Source organism: Sinocyclocheilus grahami, unplaced genomic scaffold (assembly GCF_001515645.1).
Source record: "Sinocyclocheilus grahami isolate Dianchi unplaced genomic scaffold, SAMN03320097.WGS_v1.1 scaffold228.1, whole genome shotgun sequence".
NCBI classification, from domain to species: Eukaryota; Metazoa; Chordata; class Actinopteri; order Cypriniformes; family Cyprinidae; genus Sinocyclocheilus; species Sinocyclocheilus grahami.
Window position 1 is genome coordinate 162,684 of NW_015505407.1, and position 16,411 is coordinate 179,094.

At 35.5% G+C, this 16,411-nt stretch overlaps 1 protein-coding gene across 1 annotated transcript in view; it reads left to right on the top strand.

Annotated features, from left to right (window-relative positions):
• Positions 1 to 4,012: 4,012 nt before the first annotated feature.
• LOC107597126 (transcription factor HIVEP3-like) overlaps positions 4,013 to 16,411 on the top strand; it is a 76,123-nt gene continuing 63,724 nt past the window's right edge. Inside the window, exon 1 of the mRNA XM_016288072.1 lies at positions 4,013 to 4,282. The gene's annotated coding sequence lies outside the window, so the exon portion shown is untranslated. The remainder of the gene's footprint in view (positions 4,283 to 16,411) is intronic.

Here is a 16,411-nt window from a genome sequence, read left to right on the forward strand (position 1 = left end):
CTTAGGGAATATAAAGGTCATAGATGAAAACACAAGATAATATTTGCAGCTCCTCACTGTCAGGCTCACATCTTGCATCTGTGTTTATTCAGCATTTTGACTTGATGGCTATATATCCATACATGACATTTACTATGTTTAAATCCATTCTGCAGATCCTCCTTCATAATCAGATTTCATATCTGCCTGTTCATCAAATGATATTGTCAGCCATTATATGGAATACATTTGGGGAAATATGAACTCTCAGAGAAGGCTCAGATGTACATACTGCAAGTAATGGACAATGAAAAATCAGATACTACAAGGGTGATGTGTGCATTACCAACATAGAGAGATATATTACAACCTATTGATTTTACTTTCTACTATTATATTGCATGTGTATTATAATCAAATATTTACACACATGATATGTAGGGTCAGTATATAATGTCTCATGTCCCAGTGTTATCAGTGTCGCCATTGTTAACTAAAACTAAAATGAAACTAAAACTGTGAAAAATGGTTCGTTAATTGAAATAAACTACAAATATTAGATGAAAAACATCAGCTTAAAAAAACTATTTATAAAAAAAATGTCGCCTTAGTAACTAACTCAAATAAAATAGATTTAAGTTGAAGTACTAATATTATTAAATGTAACCATATTACTAAATGCAGTTTATCACATCTGAAACAGAAATATTGGGATTTTTTAAATTAATTTAAAAATATTTCTAGGTCACTAACATAATATAATATAATATAATATATTATATTACACTATACAAATACTGAATAATTTCATTTCCATTATTCATGCCCCCCAAAAAATGAAAACTGTATTATATATGCCACAATACTTTTTTGTAAGTGATGGCTAGATTATTTAATGCATTACTTTTATCGTTACTCCACTGATAGTATCCTTTTCCGAATGTTTTATTTCACTCCTGCATTGTCTTTGACTCTCTTTGTGTTCCTGCAGCAGGCAGTTTCTCTCTGTCTCAGTCTCTATGTCTCTGTCTCTCTCTCGCTCTCTTTGGCAGGCTGCTGTGTGCCGTGCACAGGCGCAGCCTGGCTCTGTGGGGAGGCTGATCTAGTTATATAACAGTCGGTGCAGTCGTTGTCTGCTGGAAGATGAGCATGCAGGCATCCCTGTTACATAAGCCTGTTAGGATCAAATTGTCACACTGTGGTGCATTCACAACACAGTGTCCTTGCTACTGTGCTTCTCCCTCTCGCTCACTTTTGGGAAAGAAAGCCCAACATAAGGGTGGTCCAATGTAGTTCAAAGAGCGTGAACTGTGCAATCACGGTTCTGCCAATCACAACAGACCTCTCTGTATGGCCTAAACCCCCCACCCATGCGGCCGTCACGCACCTCACAGCCACACGCCCAGTCAGGTGTCCTGTTTGACTCAGACGAGGACGGCGGCTGTCATGACAATGGAGCCAGCAGCCCTCTCGTTCTCCACAGGCAGTCTGAACGACAGTGGCATCCAGTGACAGGATCAGGCAGCTGAGGGCTATGACTCATCACCTGAATGCCAGGTGAACTTTACCGGACACCTAAGAGTCTCCAGGAGTCCGTCTAAGCCTTCTAAATACACAGCGTTGACCCCACTGAGATGATGAGAGTCTCACCTAATCTCTTCACTAATTTTAGAGCCAGAACGTTGACCTATTAAACAGCAAAACATTCAGTCCGACGTTATTGTGACATCACTGGGCTTTACGGTGGAAAAATGCACAATAACATGCTGGTTTTGTCATGCAATGTCGCTGTAATTGACCCCACGGTGACCTTCTTATGCATTCAAGTTTTGCTAGTTTTCACTCAGTTCCTCAAGCACCACTATTGTGCTTCCTTGAAAGTAATTTGAGTCTTGTGAAATAAATACATAAAAAAGCACAATAACAGGTTGGAGGCCCAGCAGGAGTTGAAATGAAATGAATGAATGAAAATTAAATAAACACTATGAAAAATTATTTTTATTAATTGAAGTAAAGCTGAAATAAAATAGAAATATTGGATTAAAAAACTTACATTTAAAAAAATCTGAACGAAAATGACTAAAGCTGTCTAAACTGACTAAAAATATAATATAATATAATATAATATAATATAATAATGAAAACAAATTAAAGCTAAATTTATAGTAAAGGAAAACTATTTAAAATGACAAAAGTGTATAACAAGCTTGCTATACAGTAAAATCTCATTGAAAACTGAAAATATTATAGTAACATTTAATTGAAAATATGAATAAATACTATAGTATTACATAATAAATCTTAAATTAACACTGGGTGTTATCAGATGTAATACAATGGCACTACAGTGGAGTCCAAAAGTCTGAGACCGCATAAAAAATATGGTATTCAATATCTTATTTAAACCTAGAAATAAACAGAAAGTTGGGGGTTTTGAAAATTATTATTCTTACACATTCAAGTTTTTGCCCAGTTCCTCAAGCACCACTATTGTGCTTCCTTGAAAGTAATTTGACTCTTGTAAAATAAATATAAAAAAGCATAATAACAGGTTGGAGGCCCAGCAGGCGTAGTGTTTGGAAAGCTATATTTATGCCCAGTAATTAAACTGTCCTTGGGCTATTGACCCAGCACTACATTTGCATCCTTTAAACAAAGCATTCCTTTGTCAACCGTTTGTCATATGGTGTGTTTAGTGACTGTTTAGATTCATAGAGTGTTGTGAATACTGTAGTATATTCAGAGACAAACAACAGAACAGATACCCAGGCTTCATTGTGTTTCGCTGAACTCAACTTACACGGTCTGGGAATTTTTTAAGGCTGTGATCAAATCGAGTCCTGTGTTGGTGGGGCAATAAGGAAGTAATCTGATTGGAAATATAAATCCAACAAGGAAAATGAAAAGACAACTAATTCCCAGCAGATTTGGTGCAGCTTTGAGCTTTTTAGAACTTCTTTCTTGGGAATTGGTATACAAAGGGCCTTTGGAAAGTTTTGGGGAAACACGGAGTGATAATTTACTACTTAGGTTTGTTTTTTTTAATATACTTGGGAATAACTGCACTTTCCTGGGAGTTTAGTAATGTTCTGGTTTACTTTTCCTCCATGCCCCTGGGAAAGAGTTAAATGAATGAAAGTCCATGCTGATGGTTAACCCCACCATGTGGGCCATGCTACCATTAGTGCAACTGAGAAGCTTCAGTCCTACTAAAGAGCTCAAATGAGTCAGGGAATTGTGCTGACATAAGCAACTCAGTAGCATCCCCCAGATGGGCTTGCTCATGAAACACTTGCTCTGTTAGTGTTAAGGCATTATCACCCCATATTCCATAAAATATGTGACTTTGGTTATGATCACAGTTACTAATATAAATTTAGCTGATATTCCACAAGCAATTAGAAATAATATCAATTATATGAAATATGAAATAAGTACTCCAAGTACCCCCCCCCCCCCCCCAATATGTACTCGTCCTCACATATATGTGTGTGTGTGTGTGTATAATTTTATTTAATAAAATTAATAAAATAATAATATACCTTATTATTTTTTTGAGTATTGATTGTGAATATTATCTACACTCATAATTACTCATCCTCATTTTGTTACAAGCCCAAAAATTGTATAATGGAGGAATCAAACACTTTTAAGCGTTTATTATTATTATTATTATTTCATTAAATACAATACTGCAGAAAGAAAATAGAAAATCACAGGCTTAGAACAACATGAGGGTGAGTAATTCATGACAGAATTTTCATTTTGGGTAACTTGTCCCTTTAAAAATACATACAAAAATATATATATGAGAAAGTTTTAAACGCAGGAATATTGGTTGTTAATAATATGTACACATGAAATGAAGAATACCGGGACAAGGCATTTTTTGAATGTTCCATGACGTCACCTCGCAGTGGCTGACAGCGAGGAAGGAGCTAAAAATTAAGGTACTTTCTTCGGCCAATGGGCGTCGCGGAAGTATACTACCTCATGAATATTAATCACCCCTAGAACTGAGAGTGGGGGCGGGACCCCCGGGGCGTCGCGTGCAGGGTGGTGCGGTGTGAACTGTTTGCGTTGCGCGACACTGTGGCTGTTGTTGTTGCTACGCTGATCAGCTGAACGTATGATACGCGCTTCGAGTTTGACAAGCAGGAGGGAAGCCCTGTTGGCTCGCGAGCGTCCAAATAACGCCGAGAGAGGCGTCAGCGGCGATTCCGGTTGACAAGCGATGGGATGCGGACCACGACACGCTACCCTGAAGAGTAAATGGCTACAGCAACGCCAACAACTGTGTCAGGTATGGTGTAGCGTGTAAATGTTTTGTGTTTCTTCATATACGTCTTAGTCGATAAACGAGATTGTTTTTGGTGAATTAGTAAGTATTTTCCTCTGATGTATTGATTAGGCAGGAATAACATTTGGTAAGTCTGTTAGTAAAACTTAGACGTGGCGGTTTTTTAGGAATTACTGTTTTAAGTGAAAATCGTAGAAGCTATTACACTTTTCATACGTTAAATATGAAGATTGACTTCCTGTAAACAATGCGGCACGATATGAGTCAAATCAGCTGTCTGGATTGTTCAAACAAGTTGAGAAATGTAGCGCGAGCCCATGGTTTTGTCCCGACGGTCAGCCAGGAATAAGGTTTTGCTACATTAGAGTAACATGGCAAACCACAGACCAGCAGGAATCTGATGCTCTTTCCTAATTCTTGGAAATGACTGAACATAGACGGAGTCCCCTGCTGTGTGTGGAGTATACAGTGAGCACTAGACGTTTGCTCATAAAGAAATGATGGTTAAAGGGGTAGTTCACTCAAAAATGGTTAATTATTCCCCTTCATGGTTTTCCAAACTCGCATGACTTTCTTCCGTTGAACACAAAGCGAGATGTTAGGTGGTATGTATCATGTAGGGACTGACAAGCCTTAGTCATCATCCACTTCCATTGTACCGTTTTTCCATACAGTGAAAATGAGGCTGTCATTGTTCCTAACATTTCATTAAATAAAGTCATGCACAGTAGAAACACGAGGCTCAGGAAATTTTAGAAGAACTAATGTTTTGAACAGTCAAAAAAATCTCTGGGGGGAAAAAGAGTTAGTCGAACACGTTTTGTGACCGATTATGAACCATATGAAAAAAAAAACAAAAAAAAACAGGACCAATACATTCACTAATCCGGTTCTCTAGTTCAGTTATACATATTTATAAATAATTTTTGAAGTGTAAAGTTGACATGAAAATGTACACTATTTATTTTCTAAATGCATGTATAGATCTTATTGTGAACAAATTAATCTGTGCATGCTTCATTAAAAAAAATAAAAATTGACCTCGTAATGTTTAAGGAAAATGTCGTAATTGGACCTTTCGGTGAAAACGATTATCCAATCATTTTGTCCATTTAAATCCTGCCCCTTCGAGCTCACGGTCATCCAGAGTACAACGCCTACATCTCAAAATCCAATCCACAACCAATGCATAGAACCTTAGAAGTCCCTGCCCTATTTTTCTTTTGCGATATAATCCATTTCACTCAGATGTATGTCACAGTAAGGAAGAACAGATCTGTCGCTACTTCCGTTTCATTGTGACTTTAACATCAACACTGGTTTAAAAAGTGATGTTATAATCTGGGAGGTTTGCTTAGAAAATATATCATAATTAACTTATTATGATCATCTTTCATATTGTGATTATATAATCATGCACTGTCCTTTTGTTTGGAGTCAACTCTCTAATGTGATGCAAACAGTTTCTATTATATCAAGTAACATGAAGAACTTGGCTTCGTTTGCCTCTGACACAGTTGGCTAGAGCTAGTTTCCTTTAATGCAGTGTGTGGTGGTGTGGAGGGAGAGCTTAATGATATTATTTTTGAGTGTATCAGCACAGAGCGAAGAACTCTGCGATTGAGACATGTTATTGCTTGAACTAGGTGGCAACAGTGCTTGAGCAGAATCTAAAGGGAGGAATGGTGTTGGCCTCTTTCCTTTTTTTATTTACCGTAATGTCACGATTGTTTAAATATATAGTTTGCAACACTTTTGTAAAGGAAAAATGTTTGCTTTTAGCCTGCTAATTTGGAGTTACACTGCAGTCTGCATTAAATAATTAATTTGTTAAGCTTTAATCTTCTTTAAATGGACTAGAGACTAAATTACTCATTGTCTCTATATGCAGTGCGTTAAGTTAGACCACTTTTCATTTTCATTATGAATCCCTGTTTGCAATTTGTAATTTTTAAGTGACTTTTTGGCAACAGTGACTGGATACAAGGTGTTGCTAGCTGATGTGAGCAAACTTTCAGGTGTGATCATAGAAAATATTTATAATGCTTAGATGAATAGTTCACTCAAAAAAAATGATTTTGAAAATTGAAATTTTTCCCGTGGACTAGAAAATTATTTATGAAAATCTTCATGGGGTCTTTTTCCATAAAAAAAAACAACAGCTCATAGTGACCAACCTTTGTAAACAATTCAGTGATTGCATCAAAAATCGCATACTCTCCAAGTAATTTAAAGGGGTCATGACATGTTTTTCATCCCTGAGGTGTAATTATAGTATTACTAAAGGTTTTTGGACAAAAAGCATTGTGATTTATGACGTTTTTCACCCCGTTTCTTATCCTTTGACTGAAACAGTCGGTTTTGGGGTGTTTTCCCTTTAAGAGCTCAGTGTAACCACCCACTTTTATGATTGGCTAACATCCATTACCGCCATTACCGTTTTAAAAAGTTTTTACATGAAATACGTTACTTGCATTTTGTGGCATCGTTGTTGGCATGGCCTGATTTTTGAGCTAAAGTAAAGCCAGCATCATACTGCGATTTGTTCTCAAAACGGTCAACGGTGAAATGTACTGAACACACGCGTAAATTAGCACTGACTTGACTGGGGCGTTCGCTAAAAATAAACTGAAAACATTTTCCTTCGGCAGCGTATACAAACATGTTGTTTTTCCACAGCCAGGAACGGCACATCGTCTGCCTGGCATTGCAATCTTTTTCAGTGTCACCAACTATATAGTAGGGAAGTATGCATATTCGGATGCAGCCAGTCTGATTCATGAATCGTTCATGAGTCTGATTTATGTACTGGGTCTGTTGAAAAGTACTCATTCAAAACTGACTCCCTGCATTTGAATATGACTTCCCTACTATGCGTGTTAGAAAGTATGCTCTTTGTACACTATATAGTGTGCAAAAAAATATGGTATATCATGGGCAGTATGTTTGAATACACAGTATTAATAAACAATTAGCGAATAAATACCTGGATGACATTCTACTTCCATTCTTTTTTGTTCCACATAGAATGACATAAACATGAGTAATTACTAATTAATGACAGAATATAAATTTTTGGGTGAACTATCCCTTTAATAATTCTCATAGATGGCCCTATTATATTGAAATAAACAATTTCTAAAGAAACAGAATTTTAATTGTGTATCTTCCTTATTCCTTAAAAAAAACATTTGTAACTTTCGTAGTCAAACTCTCTTGAAATCCACGGAGGTTGCAGAGGTTAACGACCGCGTGTCGCCAGTTAGCGTGAGAGAATCTTTAATGACCATTGCTTTCCTCGTTAGGCAGGACACCGCAGCACCTGTGGTGTGCTCTAACAGTCAGACTAATGAGCTGTTGGCTGAATTTCGTCTTGAAGTTTTCCCTGGCTTTAACTGCTCCATTTACATTTCTTTCACATGCAAAATGGAGCACATGAAAGATATGTCGCAGTAAAACAATGGCATTGAAATTCATACTGTGAAGAAAAATAATAACGTTCTCTGCTGATGTTAATGTCCTTTGTTTAATGCCAGCATGCTACAAGGGCACCATCAGTGGCGGATGGCATGAAGTGTTGTAGATCTCAGGAAGAACTCACTGGCCATTATCACAGTATGTGCCTAGTGTCTTGTCCTTATTAGCCCTCACTGAATCTTTATTCTCCTCTTCACCTCATTATCAAACATATTCACAAACATAAACGCTTGTGGACATCAAGTTCACCGTTTGCTTCTCCCCCTGCCCACATTTCTGTAGAAAGTTTTTTATTTTTTTTTTACTTCGAGCAGGCTTACTTTTTTTACTTAAAGCTTACTTTACCTAAGACGTGCTGCAGTACAGATACTTGACACATTTAAAATGTTGCTTGAATGCAGAGACAAATTCCTCGAAATAACTTAACTGGCCAGAAAAATATCTCTTCTGATTTAGACACTGATTATTTAATTATTACCAGGACAATCATTCATAAAGTTTTTTTTTTCATATCATTGTGAACTTGCATGTTGTTTTATTAAATATTGTGACTCATTTTGTAATGCTTAAGTCCAGTGGTTTTTAAACTTTTTGATGCTTTATTAAGTTAACAGCAGTGTTATTTTAGTATGATATGCTGTTAGAGTTTTGGTAAAACTTTAGTATGGGGAACATGCATCCACTATTAACAACTTTTGCCTGAATAAACACTGAATTTACTGCTTATTATATAGTTAGTCATGTAGTTGTTGTAGTGGTTAAGTTAAGGTATGGGGTAGGATTAAGGGATGTAGAATATGATCATGCAGAATAAGCCATTAATATGTGCTTTATAAGTACTAATAAACAGCCAATATAAAGCAACTAGATAATAGTGATAATTGAACCCTAAAATACAGTGTTACCATAGTTTTGATTAATACTTTGAATTAGATTCTGTTTTTATTGTCTGGTTTCACTTTAAAGTTAAAGTTTTAGTAAATTTGTTGTGTTTTGTGATTTAAAAAAATGTATGTAATAGTAATAAAAAAATAGTTTTTATTCATTTTTATTAGTTTTAGTTATTTTAGAACTTAAAGTTAAACTAAATGAAAATGAGAAATGTTGCATTGGCAACTATCTGAAATAAAGTAAGTTAATAATTTATTTTAAGTTATCATTTATATTGTTTCAGGTAACAAAAATATATTGTATTTAAGTTTTTAGTTTTAATGATAATATTCCTGGTTAACTCTTTCTTAATGTTAAAAACTAGCGCTGTACATAACATTGCAGTTAATCGATTATGTTTATATCATGATTTCTGACCAGTCTTTACAAAGCAGATTGATACTGTAACATATCAAATTTGGTCAGTGTGAATGAAAAGATATTCATTGTGTAGAAATGTAGAGTACACTTAACTTTAACACATTTAACCATATTTAAATGCAATTTTTTTGTACTGCAGCAGTCAGTAGAATTTATAATATAATCTGTAATTTTAATGTTGTATTACATTTTTTTTGTCTTTTGATAGAAAGTAGGGGTCGAATGTGTTTTTCAAGGCCGATGCCGATACTGATTATTACAGATCAAGTAGACCGATAACCGATATATATGTTTGGTGTAAAAATGAAAATTAATGTCAAAATTAAGAATAACAAGGGCTCTAACAAAAACTGCCTTCCCTGGTGTTGGTTGAGTGTAGTACTACCACAGTAAACTCTTTATTTTTGGCAAACAAAGGGTTTACTTTTAACATTAAAACATGGAAGAAATAGCGTATTGTGTAATTATTCTTTTAAACAAAGGTTGTAAGAATTGTTGTAGTAGAGTAGTCGGGTTAAAGCAAAAAAAAAAACTTTTGACTGAAAAAATTTTCTCGGCCAAACCCCATTCCACAGCCATACCTGTCACACACCCAGTTTAAGAGCAGTGTTTTTTTCTTGTAATCAGGAGCGCTTGTCCTCCTAATAAAAAAAATTAAGGAGCACTTTCTGATCAATAATCAAAAATTCTGATCAAAAATTAGCCTTCCTAATACGAGGTGACGTGACTCAAAGTGACTTACAGGGGTATTTTCTTTTTACCTTTGCAATGGCATCGTTTTCATCTGTCAAATTCAAAATTTATGTTTATAAGCTTTTTAAAATGTCTATTAAAACCAAAATAATAAGAAGTAGAATGAATGAGACAAATAAGTTACCAATCATTTGAAATTAGTATTATTAGTATTTTGTACTACAAAGGGTGCACAGAACACAAAAGTGACTTTTAGGTAGGTTTTCAGACGTTTAATGGGGCTCAGAAGTAATTAAATTCATAAATTCATGTGGAGATTAATGTTTTAAATATAAAATTTTGAATACAGAATTATTAAATTATTTAAATAACTGAAATTATACCTAAAAATGAAACGGAAACCACCAGCAGGTGGCGGCAAGTCACTGATTTTATCACTGAACCATTCATTCAATTGATTAGTTTGAACGGCTGATTCATTCAGAAATTAAGCAAGTGACTGTCTTTATGAATGGGTAATCATGAATCACTGACTCACTAGATTCGTTCAGAAATGCACTTTCATTCATGAATGAAACACCACTGTGTTTGCTTTTAGAGATGCGCAGCGGCTGAGCTGTTACTATGTTTGGAACTATTTTCGTTGATGAAACGGAGAAAAATCAGGCAGTAGCCTACTTGTTTATTGAACTGTTGTATTAAATCAATGTCACATTTGCAAACTCCTTTAATAATTATTAAAAGCTGTCACTCTCCTTATCGCGATCTGTGGGCACACAGAAAATGAAAGTGCATGAGTGAGTTCTCAAGACTCAAAAGCATGTGCAAATGATACATTCCGTCATCTGTCATCGCGTTATTGGGAACCTGCGGGAATGAGTAGAATTATTATTAATAGCCACAATCCCACGACGAAATTCAAGTCCTGCTCTGTGTTCTCTGCTAATAACCCGACTGTGAATGATGCAAGCGGCGTTATGGTGTCAGTGAGAAGCTGCAGCTGTGGCGGGGATGATTTTTGGTGTGCCGGTGTTCTGACCAATAATGCTACCTATCAGATTATGCTACCAACAAATCGTCAGAACACCAGCAGAACAACAATGCGCTACATGTTTCTTTTCCCCCTCATTATTTTTTTCAATTGATGGAAATACGTCGTAGCGACGGAAAACTTTAATCCCTGAGTAGTATTATGTATAGCATACTGCACCACAGTAATATATTTCTGATAATTTCTTTAAGCTAACTCGAATTTATATTTTGGCGGGTTGCCACGAGGAACTTATTTCTGTAGGTCTATGTAAATGATATGAAGATAGTTTTACTCCAATGAAACTGTCAAATGATCATGAAGTGACTCTTAGAGGGAGTCAGGGCAGTTCTGGAGATGTTGTTCATGTATTTATGTCCTCGTATAGTGAGATGACAGAAGCTGAAATCACAGCGACCGTCGCACACTTTGTATGTGTAGAAAACAAAACCACGCGTCTGTGCCATTTACATACACCGAGACACGCAGAACATGCTGGATTTATATTTAAATAGTATTTTTGCGGCTGAATATTTACAGATACTAGTCCATATTGCGACTCCATTTAAGTGTACTGACCTACTTTTGATTAATTCATCCAAACTTTGACAAATTCCGTGATATTCTGCGTCATACAGTAAATTCCATTTATATGACTGGATTCCGCGATTCCATCCGTGTTTTCTGCATCGCAGAAATAATAGTATTCAGGTGTTTTGCAACTTCAGTGTAACGTTAGTGGACTGTGATTTATTGCAACTTAAGCAATGTCTGCTGCTGCCTTACCTTTGAGAGACAACTGATGCGTGATCACTGAAGCAGCTCCAGTTAGCAAGCGCTTTCGGAGTGAGAGTGAATTCCGCATTGATTAGTCGGACTCGTGACTCCCAACAAATCAGATGAGTGGTGGGCGGAGATTGCTTTAGGCCACAGAGTGGTGTATTCTGACAGGCTGCATTAGAGCCAAATAGCGCGTTTCAAAATTAAGTTATTTTATCGGCGAATCGGTTTTGAAAATGACCGATACCAATAATCATAAAAATGCTTAATATCGGCGCCGATAATCGGCCGACCCCTAATAGAAAGAGCCATTGGATTTTTATGAAAGTGAAATAATATTGAAAATTCTAAATTATTGATGGAATTTGGAAAAATTAAAAAATTTTATTTCACAGTAGCCCTCCAAATATGGACTCTGGATGGTTAATATACAAACTGCTTTATATTTTGTTTAGAAATGTGCCAAATATCTGAAATATAGGAAAGTGTTCTTTAGGGACACCGTATCAGCAGCACAGTAGGAAAACCGAATCATCATCCTGTCAGGTATATTATTGAAGAAAGATAAGAACTTAGCCGTAATCTTAAACAACCCAAACTGATTAAATGCCCAGTCATCACACCACACCGTTCCCTACTGAGGGTCCTCCAGTGACGGAAACTGCCTACCTCCCTCATGCTGACATCCTGTTTATGAAAGCATTCCTGCTGCTGCTGTTGCTGAAGAAGAAGCACATATACAGTTGGGCCCAAAAGTGAACAAAGCTAAAATAGTTTTTAATTTTAATTTAAAGGTACACTTAAAAGTTAATTTAAAGTATACCTACTTTTGACACTCTAGAGATTAATAAACAAAGCTGCTTTCTTTTTGCCAAAGAACATTGTAGCCGGAGCTACTTCTGTCTGTTTATGGATATGACGAGGGCAGTTGTCATCCCCAGGTCTAAAATGGTCCAAATATAAACACTTACATTTATAACATTACGGTACACATATAATGAAACTACATTACATGCGTACTGTCGCGATTCAGGATAAAACCAAAAACCAGTTTGGAAGATGGATTCATGATGTATTCTCTCATTATATAAATTTTGTAAATTTTGAACCAAAAAAAGTTACATAGTTTACCTTTTAATAATAAATAAATATTTGTTTTATAATTTTGTTTTAAAGAAGTTAAATTTGAAAATTTTGAAATTATACTTAAATATTAAAACTATATTTAAAATTCTGCATGATTTCTTCTTGCTTTTTATTTCATCAGTGTTTTTTGTAAAATTAAGCTTTTTATTCGATTTTTTTAAATATTCTTTTACCTTTTAGTATTTTTATTTAATTTTCTATTTATCTTTAAAAAAAATATTTCGTTTTTTAGTTGTAGTTATTTTAGTGTTTCAACTTATTTCAATTTCAGTTAGTTGTCAATCTAACATTTTATTTCAGTTACTGAAAATGACTTTTAATAGTTTTAGATAACTGACAACACTGGCTTCCACTAAAGCACAAGTTGATAATATAATAGAATATATATAATTTGTAATAAATATGTCATATTTAACATCTAATTTGTGTTAAATTAGTAATTATTGCAGAACATTTTATTCAACTTTCAGTTAACAAAAATAATTTTTAATAGTTTTAGTGTTAGTTAATTACAACACTGCCTTCCATTGAAACACAAGATGATAATGTAATTTGTAATGTATTTGTCGCGGTCCAAGGATAGAATTTGATCCAATATGATAGTTTTTGGATTGATGTACTTTAGAATTTCTTCCAGACTGACTTTGTTTACTGTTGTGTACAACGTTACCCAAAAGTAACATTTCGGTTATTTAGATTGGCCACAGCCGTGAGATTCGCTGGAGTGCAAAGACATTTGTCTGATGGGCTTTTGTCCGATGTTTGCAGTTTACTTGCATAATTATTGATTGGTCTGAAATGGATCGTATTGAATGGGAGGAGAACACTCGGCTCTTTCAGGTGTACGCTGTTGTACTGTGATATTTTAATCTGTCTTATCTTGTTGCTCTTAGGGTCAAATGTATATAATTTCCCAGAATCTGAGTGCTGACTTCAACATCATGCAGAAATAAGATTCTCTACGCCAAGGAAAGGCGATATTTTGTAAATCTGTCTGTCTTTTGCAAAGTCGGACTAAGGTCCAAGCTAAGACGACTCTCACACACATTGCTCCTCCCTACATCTCTTGTGGTCTTAGGGATGTAGTAAACTACGTATTTTCAAAATCGACAAGTACAAAATACATTTACATGTACAGTTATAATCAAACTAAAGCAGGTTTTTGTGTCATCGAGCTACAGGTTTAATTTGTCTGTCCAAGTATACTTGACCAAATATGAATGATTAAATACACATTATGTGACGAAGATTAGCTACAATTGCATTATTTGCCAAAAATTGCATTAAGCCCAAAGTATACTTGGAATGCATTCGGCTGTACACATTTGCTAGCGTTTGCATCAAAACTTAGCTTGGACCTTAGTCCGACTTTGCGAAAGACAGACAGATTCACAAAATATTAGTCCAACTAAATCGTTTATATTATGCTATATAAATAAACTTAACATGACTTGACAATGTCAAATTGCAGAGCTGGTGCAAACATATCTGCATCACTATGATCAGATGCTTTATTGACTGTTGTTTTTGCTGACATTTTGGTTTTGTGTTTATTTTGTTATTGAGAGGAAAGCGCATATTTACATATTCATTTAAACCAGCAGCGTGGGTGGCATTGGGATGTTCGCTAACAATATACCACTGCAAACAAAGGATTTTCGAACTTCTTTTTAAAGGGATAGTTTACCCAAAAATGAAAATTTGATGTTTATCTGCTTACCCCCAGGGCATCCAAGATGTAGGTGACTTTGTTTTTTCAGTAGAACACACATGATGATTTTGAACTTTAACCGTTGCAGTCTATCAGTCGTATAATGCATGGCAATGGTAACAAAATCTATGAGAGAAAAAAAAACATGCACAGACAAATCCAAATTAAACCCTGCGGCTCGTGACGACACATTGATGTCCTAAGATACGAAACGATCAGTTTGTGCCAGAAACTGAACAGTATTTATATAATTTTTTACCTCTAATACACCACTATGTTCAACTGTCTTTGGGCACGCGCACGGTATCCGGTGTGTGAGGTGTGTACGCGCTCTGGCGTAGTTTACGCAAGCACCGGAATGATCTCTCGCGCGTATACGTCACTCATTGTTTACACAGTGCCCAATCATTGTAGGTACGACGGCTAATCAAAATGGTACTTACTTGCGCTTATCCGAATTGTTCAAACTGACTTAAAACTAAAAGATTACGTTCTCTCGCACAAACTCATTCGGGAGTGGTGAGCCTGAAGTTATGGTCGATTGCTCTTCGGCTGGATATCAACACACCCATTAACGTAAACTACACCAGAGCGCGTACTAGGGGTGTGCGATATATATCGTTTGCGATAATATCGTAATTGTTGTTTTAATGATGTGCGATTTGACATTATCGAGTATTTTGCAAAAAACTTTCAAAACACCCCTACAGAGTGCACCCATAATTACGTGAAGTCTAGGCTAGACTAGTCTATTACAACACATTTAGAATGATCACAAATTCAAGACATGGGGGCATAAAATGTATATATTTATACCACTTCAAATAGCCTAGTTAATCAATTTCACATGAAGAGTGCCGTTTTTTTTCTCCAAAAATGACAATGATTACAAATGTGATATTGATTTTTTTTTTACAACTTTTCAATAAACAAGAAGTTAATTAAGATAATTAAGAGACTTACGCTTTAGACACCATATTTCCTGTTTTTGCACTATTTTGGCAACAAAAAATTATTCCAAACACAACCACAGCGCTGTTTTGCGTCTCTGAGCAACATTACGCAGTTTTGTTCCTGAATGAATTAATCGTTTAAATGATTCGTTTCAATCGCATTGACTCACTTATTAACAGTGACTTGCTGCCACCTACTGGTGGTTTTAATTTCACATTCAGAGTATCTTTTATTATTTAAATAATTTCAAATATCAGTATTCAAAAGATAATAGGCACTTTTAGAAAAAAAGGCTTTATAAAGGTCAAAATGCCCATAAAATGTAAAAATCAGTTAAAACTTATTGGAAAATATTGATTTCTATCAGTGTGTACTGACCACTGCACGGAATATGAAGAATGTCAAGTCAGCTGTCCATGGCATTCCTTAAGATACCAGCACAATAACACACTCAGCAAAATATTGTCTAATTATCATTATCGATAAAATCCCACAAAATATCGAGATATTATTTTTTGTTAATATCGCACACCTCACGCACCGGATGCCGTGCGCGCGCCAAAAAACAGTTGGACATAGTGGTGTATTAGAGATAAAAAATTATATAAATACTGTTCAGTTTCTGGCACAAACTGATCGTTTCGTGTCTTAGGACATCAATGTGTCGTCACGAGCCGCAGGGTTTAATTTGGATTTGTCTGTGCATGTTTTTTTTGCTCTCATAGATTTTGTTACCATTGCCATGCATTATACGACTGATAGACTGCAACGGCTGGAGTTAAAAATCATCATTTGTGTTCTACTGAAGAAACAAAGTCACCTATATCTTGGATGCCCTGGGGGTAAGCAGATAAACATAACATTTTCATTTTTGGGTGAACTATCCCTTTAAGAGAAGCAAAGAACAAAAAAACTTCACCAGTATATCAGGGACTTTATTGGTGGCTAGAAACATAATCAAATTATTAGCCATAATAGTTCATAAATGAGCATGTAGGAGGCGGTGAATATGCAGAACTTGACTGATGAA